This window comes from Puma concolor, chromosome D4 (assembly GCF_028749965.1).
Source record: "Puma concolor isolate L17-30 chromosome D4, mPumCon1.1.hap2, whole genome shotgun sequence".
Lineage (NCBI taxonomy): Eukaryota > Metazoa > Chordata > Mammalia > Carnivora > Felidae > Puma > Puma concolor.
In genome coordinates, this window is record NC_141679.1 from 89,151,763 (window position 1) to 89,169,105 (window position 17,343).

The following is a 17,343-nucleotide window of genomic DNA, read 5'->3' on the forward strand; positions in this document are numbered from 1 at the left end:
CTCCCTTTGTGTGTCGCTATCGCAGATGATACTGTGGGAAACGCCTCCTTTGCTTCTTAAAATTTTTTTTTTTTTCAACGTTTATTTATTTTTGGGACAGAGAGAGACAGAGCATGAACGGGGCAGGGGCAGAGAGAGAGGGAGACACAGAATCGGAAACAGGCTCCAGGCTCTGAGCCATCAGCCCAGAGCCTGACGCGGGGCTCGAACTCACGGACCGCGAGATCGTGACCTGGCTGAAGTCGGACGCTTAACCGACTGCGCCACCCAGGCGCCCCTCGCCTCCTTTGCTTCTTAAGGAGACATGCGAAGCGCCAAACAGGTGGATCCGAGGGTGCGCACGCTGAATTTTAGGACTTCTGACGGAATGCCCCCCGGCCCTCCAGTTGGCTCCCCTGCCGGCTCCGTGAGCGTGGGTCCCGGGCAGCCAGCCAGCTCCGCACCTGTCTCACCTCCTTGTGTCTTCCAGATGCCTGGGAACCACTCACCTCCTCCCGTGCCATGAGGCCACCTCCGCCCCCAACGCCACCCTCCTGTGTTCCCCCAGCCTCTCTCCGCATCTACACCCAGCCGGGCTGCCCTGGAGCCGCGGGGCCCGGCTCTCCTCCCCCTGCCCTGCACCCACCGCCGCCTGAAGCCACTGTCTCCAATTGCCAACAACCTCTGCTTGTCCAGAAACCGACACGAAACGGAAAAGGCTACAGCCCTCTGCAAAACCAAGGCCTCGGCTGCTTCGCGGGCAGCCTCTGGGTCCTTCCTGCTCTCCTGTGCGTGTGCTTTTTTTTTTTTTTATTTCAAACAGACATTGACAAAGGGAAAAAAAAAAAAGAAAAAAAAGAAAAAAACAACCACCTTCTGTCCTAGAAGATACAGACTGACAGATGGGGAGAAGGCTGCCGTAGACCTCAGAGAAGACTGCCTCCCGCCTCGGCTGTCCTTCGGCAGCCGGAGAGGCCACGGGATGTCACGGCCTCGGCCACGGTGTGCTCGGGGGCACTGGGGGGGGGCCTGCCCGATTCGCGTTATTTGTCGTCCCCTCCTCGGGCAGCCAGACCACCTGCGTGGCAAGGATGATTAATTATGATGATGATGATTTTTTTTTTTTTTTTGTGATAACAGTATTGTGCTTTTTGTGGGGAAAGTGAGTTTTTTTTTTATATACATATATAATTGATATCTTTTATTTATTGGTTGTTAACTGTTGCTGCTGCCTCGTGTGTCCAAAGTTCCCAGGGATGCGGGGCCTACCGTTTATACGCGCACGCCCTCGCCCACCTGCGCCGGAGAGAATGGTGGCCTGAAGCGGCCAAGAAGCCAAAAACCTTTTTTTTTCTTTTTCTCTTCTTCTTTTTTTTTTTTTTTTTCAGATACTGTGCTTGATGTTTGGAGAGGGGAAGGGTGGGTTTCTTAAATGGCTAATGCACTGTTCCCCCAGCCCGAATGCCTCCTTCTTGAATCCCTTTTCTCTGCTTCCTGTCCATACTCCCCCTTCTGTTCCTCTTCTGGGTCCAGAGCATCTTTTCTGAGGACAAACAGGGGACGTCTTTTGGTTTCTCCACTCTTGCTTGGCGCTTGCAGCAGCCTGGGGACTGGGAGCCCGGAAGGTGGGATGGGGTGCGTAAGGAAAGGCGGCGGGGGGAGGACGCTCTTGGCAAGCCGGTGAGCAGAGGAAAGTTTCCTTCTCCCTCCTTGGTGGGTTTTGAAGAGCGTCCTTCAGTTCTCTCCCACTTGCTTTTCTGCCTGCCCGTCTGCCTTGTCCCGTAGATCACATGGCCTCCCCCTCCCCTTTCCTCTCTCAGCTTAAACGCTGGGAGGGAGGGCAGGAAGGAAGGGCCGCAGACGGTCCAGTCTGGTAGTGGCTGTCCCTTGGGGCTGCAGCCCATATGTGCTCATAGGAAGCTTGTAACGCTGCCTGCCACTGAGACCGGGTGGCCCCAGAACCGCCACCAGGAAAGTCAGAGGCCAGGGAGCCTCTCCGGGAGCCTGCGGCTGGCCCTTGCTCTGCGATCACAGGCAGCCCCCTGCCCTCTCTGGGCCCCAGCTACTACCCCAGCGGCAGAACCAGGAGGCTTGGGCTGGTCGATCTGGAAGTTTCCTGTATCCACACCGACGCTGTGTCATTGTGAGCCTGGGTTTCTTGCATTTATGATTCTGCGGTCTTCGGCTGTTTGCCAGGCCCCAGCAGGCGTGGGCACGGTGTGAGGCCGTCTCCTGTCTCTTGGCACAAGTCTTCAGGGACATGGAAGCCACTGGTGGTTGTGTGCGGGATCAGATGACCTACCTTGTTCTCTCTTCAGCTCTTCCTGGTCCCTCCTGGACTCTTGGGCTGTCTTTATTTTTTGGCCCAGAACCAGTCCTCTTCCAGGGAAGGCTCCCGGACTGAGAAGCAGCCTCCCAGACTATTTAGGGCCAGGCCTGAGTCTCGAATTCCTGCTTCTTGGCAAACTCAGCAGCCTGTCCCCTTTCTTGCTTGCCCCAGCCCTGGGAGAGAAAAAGCCGGCCTTCAGTTCTCACTTTGAATTGTCCTTGGTTCTCACTTTGCACTTTCCCGGGAGGCCAGAGCGTCTGCCAATTAACCCTCAGCCGACAGACCCTCCGCCAGAGAGCGGCGCTGCTGGGGCGGGCCTTGCGTGTCCCTTCCCGCTGGCCGGACCGCTCAGCTGGTCCCAGACTCCTTTCTTGCTCAGCAGAGCCTCGGGCTGCGCTCTGCGTCCACTGTAAGCCCCCGGGTCGCGCAGGCACGGGGAGCGCTTCAGCTCTCACAGGCGACTTTGCAGGTTGGGATGAACTTGGTGGCTTGGGGTTGCGTGGGGGGGGGTTGGGTCCCCGCGTGGCATTCCTCCCCTGCCTTCTGCCTGAGCCTCGATGTGCATCTCTGGCCCAGTGAGAAGGAGCAGCCGCACAGCCCAGTGTTAGAGGCACCATCTCGGTGAGGGACTCGTAGCCCAGGACCACCCAGGGTCAGGAGTGACGGATCCCGCCAGCTCCGACATGGGCATCGATTCCTGGGTGTCTGTGGAGCAGGTGTCTGTGAGGCCTTCTTTCTCCATTCTTGCCCTTCGGCCGTTTAGTTTGGAGCCACAGGTGGGGCTTTTGGCCTTAGCAGGCGGGACCGTGGACCCGTGGCTCAGGCGCACCTCGGGTCCGTGTCCCGGGGACGGCCCAGAGCCGCAGGGAAGGGCCGCCCTTCTTGTTGGGCAAGGCGCTGGATACTGGCCATTTGTGCCCGAGGTGGCTGGGCAGGGACAGTTGTGTCCCCTCCTCTCACCAGGCCTCCAGATATGGAACCTGAGCAGCTGTGGGCCTTTGTCCCTGGCACCGATTCACCCCCCTCCCCCCCGCAGACCCAGGTGGGTCACATGCTGCTCTCTGGGGATTCCAGACCCACCGAAGGCCAGGCTCTCAGTCCCTCTGCCGGCCCTCGCTCCTCGCTCCTCGCTCCCTGGCCCAGGAGCAGCGGCCCTGGCCTCTCCCCCACAGTGTCCGCTCCCCACTCTGTTGATGGCATTGACCAGAATGACAGACTTCCTGATATTTAACCAGGCAACGTTCAATGTCAAGGCAAACGCGTGTGTCCTCCTTTCCCCGAGATGCTTTTCACTTTGACAGCCAACTTCCCAGACGACACCTGGGCTTTTCGGGAACGCGTCTCTTCTCTGAGGGGAGGAAGGCGGGGGGGGGGGGTGTCCTAGATCTCCCCCGGGAGAGACACCCTCTCCCTGGAGAGAGTCCCTCTGCGGACCCAGCGAAAAGCCACCCGGTTCCCCGCGGCGCCTCCGGGGTCCGAGGGAACGCGGGCACGCCCCCTGGTGGCCGGGAGCTGCAAAGGCATGTGGGGACCCCGTCAGGCCCAACCGGAGATTGGAGGGGGGACAGCGGGAGGTGCCCTGGGCCCCAACCTCCCGTGACTGGCAGTGTGTGTCCGAGGTGCCCCTCTTCTAGGTCTCCCCCAGGGCTAGCAAGTTAATGAGCATAAGGGCGCCGTGATGGGAAGCCTTGCCCCCCCCCCTTTTTTTAATATCTGCGGAATAAACCCAATGGTTGATTTTTGAATGAATAAAAGGCTTTTGTTGAATAAACAGCTGGTCCCATCTTCTGTCTTGGCCTCTAGGCTCAGGCTCCTGTCTACTGCCCAGGCCTGGGACAAACGCAGAATCCGCCTCGCCTCGCCCCACAGCCTGTGCCGTTCTGTTTTTCCTGCATCTTGACGGTGGCCCCGGCCCATGGCTCCGGGGACAGCCACCTGCTCCCAGTTGGACTCAGTGACCAGCTTTCTCTGAGGCTCGGGGCAAGTGGCTCCCGCTCAGTTCCTCTGTCCCTCAGATGGGAGCAAGTGTCTGCCCCTCACAGGGCGAAGGGGGAAGTGGGGAGTGGGTATGGGCGTCACGGTCACCTTGCAGAGGTCGAAGGCCAGTGGGGCAGGGCAGTCTGAGTGGTCACGTTCCCCACCCCCCGACCTGGAGCCTGCAACTTTGTGAAGGAATTTGGACAACTCTTAACCAAAAAACAAAACAAAACAAAAGCAACGTTTCCTGGCTATGGTCGTGTTCTTTCTGTTTGCCTCTTTGCCTTTCCAACCCCCTCGGGGCCTCTTTTGGGGGCCCGCTGTCCTGTCTGAATCCGCTGGTGTCTGTCTCTGGGGAAGAAGCAGGCCCTTGTCCTGGAGGTGCCGGTGGGGGCGGGGCGAGGCCCCGGGGGCAGACAGGGGCCCCGCAGTGTGCCCAGGCCTCCTCTCGTGCTCCTGATGTATGTCTTCTGTGCCATGCCAATTAAACACGCTTCCTGACTTGTCCGTGCCTCCCTTGTGTGGACCTGTTGCTTTGTCTGTTTCTGTTCTTTTTTTTTCGTTTCATCGCAGGCTTCTTCCTCCCCCCCCCCCCCGTGACCCCCTTTCTCTCGCTTCGGGGGTTGTCTGCCCAGGTTCCCCAAGACAAAGATGGTGCCAAGTGAGAGGCGTGGGCGTAACGGTTAAACCAGCGCATTGCAAGGAGTGTCGTGGGAAGCCCAGGCGTCCCCAGAGTGGGCCCCGACCCCACGTCTCACCCCCGGCCAGCGTGTCCGTTCCTGCCTGTGTCCTTTCCTGGGGGTCCCTAAAGCATTTCTCTAAAGATTGTTAAAGGTTTGAAGACAAAGGCTAGGCCTTCGCTAGGCCCTCCTGCAACCTGGGATCTTGGAGGGGCCCCCTCTTGCCCTCAGGCGAGGAACCAGTGCTTTCTCAATACACGGGGGGGGGGGGGGGGGCCCTCCCACGTGCTGGGTGATTGGGGGAGAGGAGGAATTAGAGGAAGTGATGGCCCCTTCCAGAACTTGCCACGAAAGCATTAGTTTGCAGAACAATAGAAGGTGATGTTGCTACAGGGATGTCCCTGTTGGTTGAAAATCCATTATTGCTCTGGGCCAAAGGCTCTTGGGAAAATCCCGAACGGCCAACATGAGAACGAGCCCCCCTCCCCCGCCGCCATGCGGAAACGGGTTATGTTTCAGAGTTGGTCTTGTGAAAGGAATCATCCGACCGTCGCCACCCGCCAGACGCAGCCCGAGGGCCCCACGTAGTTTCCGCTTGGGGGCTACAGCGGCCACTGAAAGGGGGCACCCAAAGATGGCACCCTTTGTGGCCACTTTGGGCACCCAGCATAGTGCCTGAGCCTGGCAGGGTCTCGAGTAAAGGCGAGAACTCTAGACACGTGGGAGCGAGTCGAAGGCAATGTGGGAGGGCAGTGTGGGTTGGTGGTTAGGGGCGCCGGTGCCAGGATCAGACGTAGTTCCCAGCCAGCCTCCACCGCTTGCCATGGGGCATGTATTCTAACTGACCGGGTTTTCTGGTACAAATGTGGACCCCTAGTTAGAGGCAGATGATGGCTTCCTAGACCCGCCACCCCATGGATGGAATGCTATAACGAAAGCAGGTCTTAACTCCGCCAAATGTCCCAATATTTACTAGCAAACAAATACGAAAGAAGCCAGACCCCCGTGCCTGGCTGTCCAAGGAGCGAGGGGACCAAGACCCCAGGGTCTTGCCCCAGAGCACCCCCGGGGAGGTGCCAGGCTGCCGAGCTCACTGCTGGGAACCTTTTAGCCAGTCGGCTTCTTGGACCACCTCACGCTTCTCCTAAGAATAAAGTCATTTCTAACAGTTCTTTGCTAAGGAATAAACTGTGGTATCGATTTTTTTTTAAGTGTATTCATTTATTTTGAAGGAGAGAGAGAGAGAGAGAGCAGAAGAGGGGCAGAGAGAGAGAATCCCCAGCAGGCTCCACACCGTCGGCACAGAGCCCGGCGTGGGGCTCGAACCCACGAACTGTGAGATCATGACCCAAGTGTAAGTCGGATGCGTAACCGACCGAGTCACCCGGGCGCCCCCACATTAGCATTTTAAATATGTACTTTTATTAAAATTGGTACCACAGGGGCTCCTGGGTGGCTCAGTCGGCTAAGCATCCGACCAACACTTGGGTCATGATCTCACAGTTTGTGGGTTCGAGCCCCACGTGGGGCTCTCTGCTGTCAGTGCAAAGGCTGCTTCAGATCCTCTGCCCCCCCCGCCCCTCCCCTGCTCGCATCCTCGCTCTCCCCAGCCCCCCTCCCTCTCTCTCTCTCAAAAATAAATAAACATTTTTTTAAATGCCTATGTGATACCTTCTGGAGAGCAGATTCCTAACTAGGGTATTTCAGATGCTAAGGGACTGTCTGTGAGGCGGAAACTGGAGGTAATCTCCACGCACACCCTTCAGTTCCACCTAAGCGTTCAAAGTAAGTAAGTGCATGGGGGCACCTCTCTCTGGAAAGACCTGACCCTCTGGAGGGTCAGGAAAGACCTCTGGAAGGATCTGTCGAGGGGCTGGAGTGAGGGTAGCTGGGGCCATGTCTCTAGCACGCGGTGAACTTGTAGTAGGTGATAGCTGTCACCGGAGTCGACTCCCATGTTTTCCAGGCAGCCTGGGGAGGCACCTGCGGGGACAAGGTTCAGAGTTCCTGCGGCACATGGGCTGTGGGCGATGGGTCAGAGTCCCTCGCTCTGGATCAAGCTGAGGTCTGCACTGACCTGCCCCTGTGGGTTGAGGCTCCACGGAGGCAGACACCTGGCCTCTTCTTCCCCGTCTGGGCCACCTGCTTTTCCAGGATGTCTCTAACTGGCTGCCATCTGGGTGTGACAGCATGGATGAACCCCCCCGCCCCCCACCCCAGGATGGCCCCACTTCTCGCCACCCTATCCCTTTAGCCTGCCAACCCCCAAACTCATGTCTGCATGTTCGAAAGTATCTCCCTGACTCTTTTGCCCCAGAGCCCAATTCAGAGCATCACCGGGCATAGAGAGGAGAAGGAAGAGAGGAGGGTGGGCAGCGGGGACAGGGGGGTGGGGAATGAGATGTGCGGACCCCTGCTCTGCTCTGGCCGACCTCCTTCCCGCCATCTTTTGGGGGCGGGCCCAGACCAGGTTCCATTGGATCACATTTAGGGACAGAAACTTTATACCCTCCAGGTTCCCTGGTCTGGAGGAGCCGGGCAGGGCGGTGGGCGTGGAGAGGGGCTTTAAGGCCACCTGAGTGCAGGAAAAGTGAGCTCACATGGTTATGGTGGAGGCTTCTATTTGTTCTCATATCTCTTGACCCCTCTTAGCTGCACTCAGGGCTGCATGCAATAAAGGACTACATTTCCCAGCCTCCCTTGTCACTGAATATGGCCACATGACTCAGTTTTGACCAATGGGAGGAGAAGGATGCGCACAACTCGTCTTTCAGGGTCCCTTTCCCTCTGGCTGGACTGAGGACTCGGAAACAAGCCTTCCTAGGACCTGGGTCCCTGACCCCACGGAGTCAACGTGGGGCTTGAACTCACAACCCTGAGATCTAGGGTCGCATGCTCTACCGACGGAACCAGCCCCTGGGTCGTTTTATTTTTATTTATTAAAAAAAATTTTTTTAAATGTCTACTTATTTTTGAAGGAGAGAGAGACAGAGCGTGAGCAGGGGAGGGGCGGAGAGAGAGGGAGATACTGAATTGGAAGCAGGCTCCAGGCTCCGAGCTGTCAGCACAGAGCCTGACGCGGGACTCAAACTCATAAGCCGTGAGACCATGACCTGAGCTGAAGTCGGGCACTTAACCGACGGAGCCACCCAGGCGCCCCGCTCCTGGGTCATTTTAAACGATCAGATGCCACCGACAAATGTCTGCATCTAAACTCTCAACTTACGCTAAAGTGATTTAACAAAACCGCACAGGGCAGTGTGTCCCCCACATCATCTCTCCTTGCCTGTAGCTTCCTTTTTCCTCTTCCTGTCTCACTGTGCCCTCCTCCACAGGCTTAGGGACCGAGGGTGCCATTGGGGAGGGCTCCCGGGTGGAGGGCTTTCACTGAAGGACTAGGGATGGGAGACAGAGGCCGGGGTGGGGGTGGCCCTAGGAGGTCCCGCACGACTAGTCTCGTTGGGTCTTTGCTGGGAAACCACAGTGAGGGCACTGGGCGGGCTGGCCTCGTGTTAGGGGGCCCGGGGAGGCGAGGCTGGCAGGCCCAGAGCTCCTCGCAATTTCTTCCAACTCCCATCTCACAGCCTGTGCCCGTTCCCCAGAGACCCGAAATAAAGGCATTGCATAAGCAGATCTTAGAATTAACAAATGTGATGAAACATAAACCAGCGTTGTTCAGAGACGGGGAGGAATCATCATCCGGCTGAGGGTGGGTTCTATTTTAGTCATGGGTCTGCTGGTGTGTTCTCTGTATTTAAGAGTCTCTTATGTTGTATCCCCCTCCCTGTTTTTTTTGTTTTTTTTTTCTTCCCGAAGGATATTTGTATAAGGTCAGAGGCCACAGCTGGGACCTTGGGGTGAAGGTGCCCCGGGCCAGCCTGGGAGGAGAGGGAAGGGAAGATCCCCGTCACTGGAAGGGAATCATCGTCATCGTCAGGGAAAGTCTCCAGCCCCCTCTGAAGTTCAGAGTCATGCATCAAATCAACTAGCCCAACGCTGGGTTTTCTAGGCAGTTTCGAGGCGACAGCTTAAAGCGAACTGGAGTCCTTAAGTAGCTTCTGCAGGGACGAACGGGTCTGGTACGTGAACTGTTGGGGAGGAAAAAATTCCCCTCCTACTAGTCTAGGTTCTGTGGCTGGTCCAAGAATTCAATTGCCATAAGACAGATCAACAGGAAAAAGCAGATGTAGTTGTATACGTACACATGGGAGTCACGAAAAGCTATCACTCCCAAAGTGGCCAGATGATTTACTCATGTGCCATCCTGAGCTCAGGAAAGGGATAGGGGTTTGGGGCTTCTAGGTGGGGAGGAAGCAGTTCACAGGAAGATGAGAAGAAGAAATGCATACGAGACGAATGTTACCTTGCTTTGCAGGGAAGTTTCTCGGACGAAAATAAAGTTATCTCTGGTAGTAGCTCCCTTCCAGGGACCGGTACCTTTTCTAACGGACATTTCCTTTAGAAATACAGATTTCCCTTCTACTCTGTTTCTAGAGCGTCTCCTGCTGCTTCTCAAAAATAATCAGCTCAAAATAATCCTTAGGCCCAAGGGACAGATGTTGCGGTGGCATATTCCGCTCCCCTTTAGCGTGCTGGGTGGTCACAGTGTTGGGCTTTGGCCACAGCCTTTGATAAACGTGCTGGTTAGTTCAAGAAGGAGGGCCCATAGACGGTCAGGAACACCAGCCATGGATGGGCAAGGCCAACCAAGTGACTCAATGGGGGGCCCACCTGCAGTCACCGGGGGTCCTCCTGAATGAAGAGGGGCTTGGGGTGGCCTTGAAGAATGGCAAGATCCAAATGAATGAGGAGGAGGGAAGGGCATCCCAGGCAGGGAACAGCAGGTGCAAAGGTGCAGAGAGAGGATTATAGGACATAGACAAACCAGGGGAGAGGGGAAGGCAGACGGAGCCAACGGCAGCTGCCTATATGCCAGTGAAACATCAGATTTTTCTAGGCTATGATCCACACAGAAGGACAAGATACAGGTCACCTCCAGGGAGTTGGCACCCACACAAGCCGGGGGTGTCTGAGCTTATGACCCCGTGGCCCTCTTTCTGTGCTTTTGGGAACCCAGGTGGAAAGCCCCTTCTCTGTAACTCACCCATTTTAACTGTTAGCAAAGTGATCATGACAATACTGAGCTTGAGCAAAATGGTTGTGTGCTAGGTTCGCATGCATTAGCTCATTGACTCTTTCTGGCAGCGCCCCCTTGAGGCCAGTCTCAGTATTACCACCCCACATTTCACAGACAAGGGTGCCGAGGCCCAGAGGGGAGGTACTTGTCCAAGTCTCACAGTGTGTAAGGGACTTCCAGGCTCCGATCAAACTGCGTTCGGTCGGAGGAAGGGGGCTGGGGGGGAGGTAGCTTCTGTTCAGATCTGGGCGGTGGCTGTTCACCGCTGTTCTTGCCGGGTGCTTAGTGCTGAGGGAGGTAAGGTCTACCAAGACCTACCATGGTAAGGTCTACTGTGACCCTGCCCAACTGGGTCCATCAATGGGAGAAGCAGCTCAGAGCAGGGTGGGGGAGGCAAGGGGACAGGGGTAGGGGCAGAGGCTGGGCCCAGCGAAGAGGGTCCTGCTCACAACCTACTTGGGGCTGGGGGCCCCGGGACCCTGAGGGTACCCAAGCCCTAGAGCCCCATCCACACCTGGGTAGCCAATGAAGTGTGGGAGGTGGGGGTGGGAGGGAGGGGTTCTCCAGGGCATAGGAATGGAAGCAGAAAGTCTGGAAAGGGTCCCAGGGCCCCTCCTGGGCAGGATTGGAGCTGTAAAATGGGGTTGATCATGGGATTCACCTTGCAGAGCGTTGTCATAAACATCACCTGGCTGGGGACAGAGCGTGCTGATTGGTGCTGGGCTCTCCACGAACGCCCATGTGCAGTTGTCGCGGCTGCAATGATGGCTTTGCTCATGCTGGCTCCCAGACCCTCCTCGCCCCTGTCTCTGCCAACCACCGCACCCGTGCGCTGTCCCCTCCCATCCAGTGAGGTAGCTGCTGTCCTTATCTCCCTTTTCAGATGACGAAATCTAGTCTCAGAGCCACTAAATGGGAGAAGAGGGATTTGAGGCCAAAAGTACGGGACCCAAAGCCACAACTACCACTATGACCCATCACCTTTGGCCTTGTGTTCTCTCTCTCTGTCTGTCTCTCTCTCTCTCTCTCTCTCTGTCTCTCTCTGACTCCACCTAGAACTGGCACTTCCCAGAGTCTGGAATTTTCCACCAGGGCCACGGGGCTAAATCCTCATGTGAGGAAATGTCGTTTTCTTGATGCGAAGACAAGTCAGACCCTTGGCTCCCTTAAAGGGCTGGCCCTCGTTGGGTGTCCTTGGCTGGCTTCTGGCCTCTGTCTGCCCTGGACGCTCCGGGAAGCCAAGGAGGCAAGGAGCCGGCCACTCCCCTGACCCACCCACCCTCACCCTCCTGACCACTCTGTGGACAAGGCAGGACAAGAGGGTTTCTTTCACAAGAAGGGATCTGATTGACTTCCCGGTGGCCTGGGGAGGCCTGGGATTCCCGGGGCGGGGTGGGGCCTGGGAAAAGACAGCTCTCATTGGCATTATGGGCTGGGGTCAAGACATCTCTGAGCCACCCCACTGGCCGTATCATCTGGCTGTAAATTAAATGCTGCGGGGGTTAGGAAGAGGGCCCCCCTCCTCCCCCAAAGTTTCTTGCCTCACCAACACAACATCATTATGTCCTTTCCCTGGGTTTCTGTCGTGGCACCTCTGCCCGCTGAGGGATCTGGGGGAATACTGAATATGAACCCCTCTTTTTAAAAAAAATTTTTCTTTTTAACATTTATTTCTTATTGAGAGACAGAGCATGAGCAGGGGAGGGGCCGAGAGATGGGGAGACACGGAATCCGAAGCAGGCTCCGGGCTCCGAGCTGCCAGCACAGAGCCCGACGCGGGGCTCGAACTCACGAACCTGAGCCGAAGTCGGACGCTCAACCGACTGAGCCACCCAGGCGCCCCTGCATATGAACCCCTCTTAGCCTCAGTTTCCTCGTATGTAAAGTGGGGACGATAGGAGCACATTTTTTTTTTCCATTGAGAATCAATGAATGTGACGCGTCCGAAGGCCTTTCGCAAAGGGAAGGCGGTATGACTATTGCTAACATCCACTGGCCCCCATCCCAACTTTGCTGCCCCTTTCATTTGGTCCAATTCGGGTCCAGCAGCATGGCCCCCAGCTTCTGTCTGTCACCATTTCTGCCACTGGTTAGACCGCACTCAAGATCCCGATCTGAGTCCCAGATCCTAGAGGGAAAGACCCAAGTCAGGAGCCCAGGCAGAACCATTCAGTGGCCCAGGGAGGCTCCCTCCCTGCTCACAGATCTTCTGCCCTCCCTGCGCCTGCCCTAGTTGCTGTCTCTGGAGCACCCCAAGCCCCTAAAACCCTCCAAGTGCATGAAGGATGCTGTGCCAAGAGCAGGGAGAAAACCCCTGCCTTTTGCTCATCTGGGGAGGGGTTTAGACTTAACCGTGACCTTGCTGCCGCCTTTCCCGTGCCCTCCTTTTCCGGAGCCGCGAGGACTCAAAGAATCAGGGAACTCCGCAGCAAAGGCAGCCCTTCTGTCGGCAGTCTCTGCGACTAGCATCGGTAACTCGGAAATTCCCCGGATCGATACCCAGCGCAAAACGGGCTGAGCTCTGCTCCGGGCCACAAGAAAACGGAGAGCTTACAAAGACACAGGGGACGGAGAGGGATGCGAACGTGGTTTTTCCCATAAAGTGAAATGAAATGATTCGTAATGCGTCCCTAGCTCCTCACGAGCAGAAGCAGCTTGCCCAGGAAGCACGAGGGGACACGCAGCCACTTCCGGAGTCCCGGTCCCCGCCGGCCATCGCGGGGAGCGCTTCACCGTCACCTCGGGTCAACCGGACCGGGTTCGGATCCACCGGAAGTAGCAGCTGAACACCCTGAGCGGCTACTGTTCCCCGGCGCGCGTGTGTGTGTGTGTGTGTGTGTGTGTGCGCATTTGCAGTCGAAAAGAGTAACGTATTTAACGCTTTCGTGCCATAAGCGTTCCACAAAAATGAAAGACGAAGTTGAATTATATCAACGGAACGGACTTCAAAAACATAACCGATCAGGCCGAGAACACAGAAAAGGATCATTTTATTCCCACAGGTTGAGGGTTACTTTCTGGGGCTACATGTTACCGCTGCGACCCAACCAGCAGTCACGAGCGGAGAGGGCAAACGCTGATGAATTAGGCCTTAGTCAACACGATGGTGCCTCTCAGGATTCATGTTTCTTTTAATGCTTATTATTTATTTATTTATTTATTTATTTTTAATAGAGAGAGAGAGAGAGAGAGCACGAGCAGGGAAGGAGCAGAGAGAGAGGGGGGACCCAGAATCCAAAGCAGGCTCCAGGCTCCGAGCTGTCAGCACAGAGCCCGACGCCGGGCTCCAACCCACGAACCGCGAGATCGTGACCCGAGCCAAAGTCCGACGTTCGGTGACTGCACCACCCAGGCGCCCGGAGATTCATTTTTTTTGTTCATTGACCTAAAATTCCCGTAACACAAAGTTGGCCATCAGCCGTTTCGATGTGTTCAATTCAGGGGCATTTAGCACATCCACAGTGCTGAGCAACCAGCCCCTCTGTCTAGTTCCAAGACATCTCCATCGCCCGAGAAAGAAGCCCTGTTCCCAACGAAGCAGCCACTCCATTTGTCCCCCTGTCCTCGGCCCTGGGGAACCCCTCGTCGGCTTTCTGTCTCCGCGGATTTGCCTGTTCTGGATATTTCCTAAAAATGGAGTCATGCAACGTTTGTCCCTTCGTGTCTGGCTTCTTCCACGTAGCGTGATGGTTTTGAGGCTCGTCCCTGTTGCAGCATGTGTCGCATGTCAGGACTTCTTTCCTTCTGTGTGCTCTCTAGTCTTTAAGTTGGGGTGACCGAGCCCATGTGGATCTGCAGAAGGGAAGGGAGTCCCTGCCCGCCCCCCAGACTCTCCAAGTGGCTCCAGGAGGGTGTAGGTACATCGTGCCACTGTCACACGCACAATCCTCGCATCAGCGGGGACAGTACACTCTCTCTCTCCTCTTCTGCCAAGTGGGGATCCCAGGAGGGTCCGCCTCCCAGCCCAGTGTGAGACTCACACTATACATAGAGAACACTCGACAGGGGCGCCTGGGGGGCTCAGTCGGTGAAGCGTCAGACTTCGGCTCAGGTCATGATCTCACAGCTCATGAGTTCCAGCCTCGCGTCGGGCTCTGTGCTGCCGGCTCGGAGCCCGGAGCCCGTTTCGGATTCTGTGTCTCCCTCCCTCTCTGCCCCTCCCCCACTCGTGCTCTGTCTCTCTCTGTCTCTTTTTCGCTCAAAAATAAATGCACATGAAAAAAAATTAACAAAGGAAACACTCAACAAATGATCCTGTGATCCTCCTGGGCTCCTCCCCCAGGCAGGCCTCAGCAGGAAGCCCCCTGTTCTTCGAAGGGCCCTTGATGTGAGGAGCTCTAAGGGCGGAGGCCTGAGCCCCATCCTACCGACGGAGTTGTCTGCTGGCCTGGGGGCTCTCCAGATCTCAAGGCTGAAGTATGCCCTCTCTGGACTCTGCTGGGTGCTCACTGCTCATGCGTGCTTCGGTTCCCATCATACTTTCAGGCTCCCCAGAACAGGTCCTGCACGAAGGCTTCAAGGGCCAGGATTTATTGAAGAGGTGATCCCAGGGAACCGTTGCAACAATCCAGGAGGTGGGTACCATTACCCCCATTTTACAGATGAGAAAACGGAGGCTCAGAGAAGGTGAATACATGGATATTAACATTACGCTTGGACTCCTGTTAGATTTTGCAAAAGATTTTATTTTTAAGCAATCTCTATACCGTGGGGCTTGAGCTCACAACCCCAAGGTTAAGAGTTGCACCCTCCACCGACTAAGCCAGCCAGGCGCCCCTCCTGATAGATGTTTAAATTGTACTTTCTTGAAAATCCTCCTTTTGTAGACAGATATCATATGATTTCACTCATATGTGGAATTTGAGAGGCTTCACGATGAGCCCATAGGTGAAGGGAAGGAAAAATAAGCTAAACACAGAGAGGGAGGCAAGACTCTGAAATACAGAGAATAAATTGAGGGTTGATGGGGGCTGGGAGGTGGGGGAGTGGGTTAAATGGGTGATGGGCATTGAGGAGGGCACTTGTTGGGATGAGCACTGGGTGTCGTATGTGAGTGATGAACCATGGGAATCTACCCCCAAAACCAAGATCACACTTTACACACTGTATGTTAGCCGCTTTGACAATAAATTATATATATTTAAAAAAGGGGGGAGCACCTGGGTGGCTCAGTCCATTGAGCGTCTGACTTGGGCTCAGGTCGTGATCTCACGGCTCGTGAGTTCGAGCCCCGCGTCGGGCTCTGTGCTGACAGCTCGGAGCCTGGAGCCTGCTTCAGATTCTGTGACTCTCTCTCTCTCTCTCTGCCTCTCCCCCCCTCTCAAAAATCAATAAAAACATTGAAGAAAATTTCTTAAAAAAAAAAACCCTCACACCCCTCGGAACGTCTACCGTCAAAGAAAACAAAACACGCAGAAAGTAACAAGTGTTGGCACACATATGGAGCAATTGGAAGTTGTGTGCACCGTTGCGAGTGTAAAATGGTGTAGCCATCGTGGAAGGAACTACCATCGCAGCCCCTCAAAAACTTAGACTTACCATGAGATCCAGCAACCCCATTTCTCGATATACACGCGCAAGAATTGAAAGCCGGGCCTTGAAGACCCGGTAGGCGTTCACGTTGAAGCAGCGTTACTCGCGGTGGCCAGAAGTGCAGCCCGGGTGTCCCGTGACGGATGAATGATGGGCAAAATGTGGTGGGTCTGTGCCACAAACACACTACTGAGGCATCAAAGGAAGGAGATGATACAAAGCTGAGTGCCTGGAACTAGCGCGCCATGGATGAACCTCGAGGACATTCTGTGAAGTGAAATGACACAGAAGGACACAGAAGGGCAGGTACCGTGGGATCCCACTTAGATGAGGTGCCTAGAGGAGTCGAATGCGGAGACCAAGTCAACAGTGGTTGCCAAGCGCTCGAGAGAGAGAAGAATGGGGAGTTGGCCTTGAAGGGGGACGGAGTGTCAGTTCTGCGAGATGAAGTGTTTTACGGATAGGTGGTGCGACGGTCGCCCGACAGTGTGAATGTACCTGACGCCCATGGTCTGTACACTTAAAAATGGTTCAGATGGCTTATTTAAAAAAAAAAAAAAACAAAACTGTTTGCAGAAGAACACAAATAAGAGAAAGGAGGGCACTTTTCCGGAGAAGCACTGGGTGTCGCGTAAGAGGCAAGTCGCTGGGTTCTACGCCTGAAGCCAAAATTACGCTGTATGTTGGCCAACTTGAGAATGCTACTAATAATAATCAAATCCTACTTTCGTGACTTCCGAGGACGTTTAACACGCTCAACTTCATTAGTAAACCAAGAAATACATGTAAAAACAAGTATAACGTATTTCCATCTACCGTATTGACACAGACTTTTTTTTCCTTTATTTTTCAAACATTTTAAATCGTCTATACACTTGACATGGGGCTCGAACTCAAGACGCCGAGATCAAGAGTCCCGTGCTCCACCGACCGAGCCAGCCAGGTGCCCTTAAAACAACTTTCAACATTGGAAAGGGTGTGGGAGAGCGAAGAACATCACTTACTGCAAACGGAAGGATGTATTGGTACAGATTTTTTGAGGGCAATCTACAATTTCTATCACAAATATGTATTTTGGGGGCACCTGGGTGGCTCAATCAGCGAAGCACCTGACTCTTGGGTTGGGCTTGGGTCATAATCTCACGGTTTGTGGGTTCGAGCGCCGCGTCAGGCTCTGTGCTGGCGGTGAGGAGCCTGCTTGGGATTTCTCTCTCTCTCTCTCTCTCTGCCCCTCCCGTGTCTCTCTTTCTCTCTCTCTCAAAATAAATAATAAACTAAAAAAAAATCATTTAAAAATATTTTTTCAATTCTTCAATTCCGAATTCTGCTTCCAGAAAACTTTCCATCCCAAATAAGTATGAATAGGGACACCCAGGTGGCTCAGTCGGTTGCGAGTCCGACTTTGGCTCGGGTCATGATCTCGCGGTTCGTGGGTTCGAGCCCCGCGTCGGGCTCTGTGCTGACAGCTTAGCGCCTGGAGCCTGCTTTGGATTCTGGGTCCCCCTCTCTCTCTGCTCCTTCCCTGCTCGTGCTCTCTCTCTCTCTTTCAAAAAAAAAAATTAACAAAATAATTACGGATGCGTGCACAATTTCAGCTACAAGGTGGTCACTGAGGGTTAATAAAAATAAAAATCACCGTCGCTTTGTTTGTATTTAGGAAAATAATTCAGAAAGTGGCAATAAGGCAAAAAAGAGGGCTGGGCCTCCTT

At 54.9% G+C, this 17,343-nt stretch overlaps 1 protein-coding gene across 1 annotated transcript in view; it reads left to right on the forward strand.

Annotated features, from left to right (window-relative positions):
- Positions 1-4,797, forward strand: part of NCS1 (neuronal calcium sensor 1) — a 55,761-nt gene extending 50,964 nt beyond the window's left edge. Inside the window, exon 8 of the mRNA XM_086684279.1 lies at positions 470-4,797. The gene's annotated coding sequence lies outside the window, so the exon portion shown is untranslated. The remainder of the gene's footprint in view (positions 1-469) is intronic.
- The last annotated feature ends 12,546 nt before the right edge of the window (positions 4,798-17,343 follow it).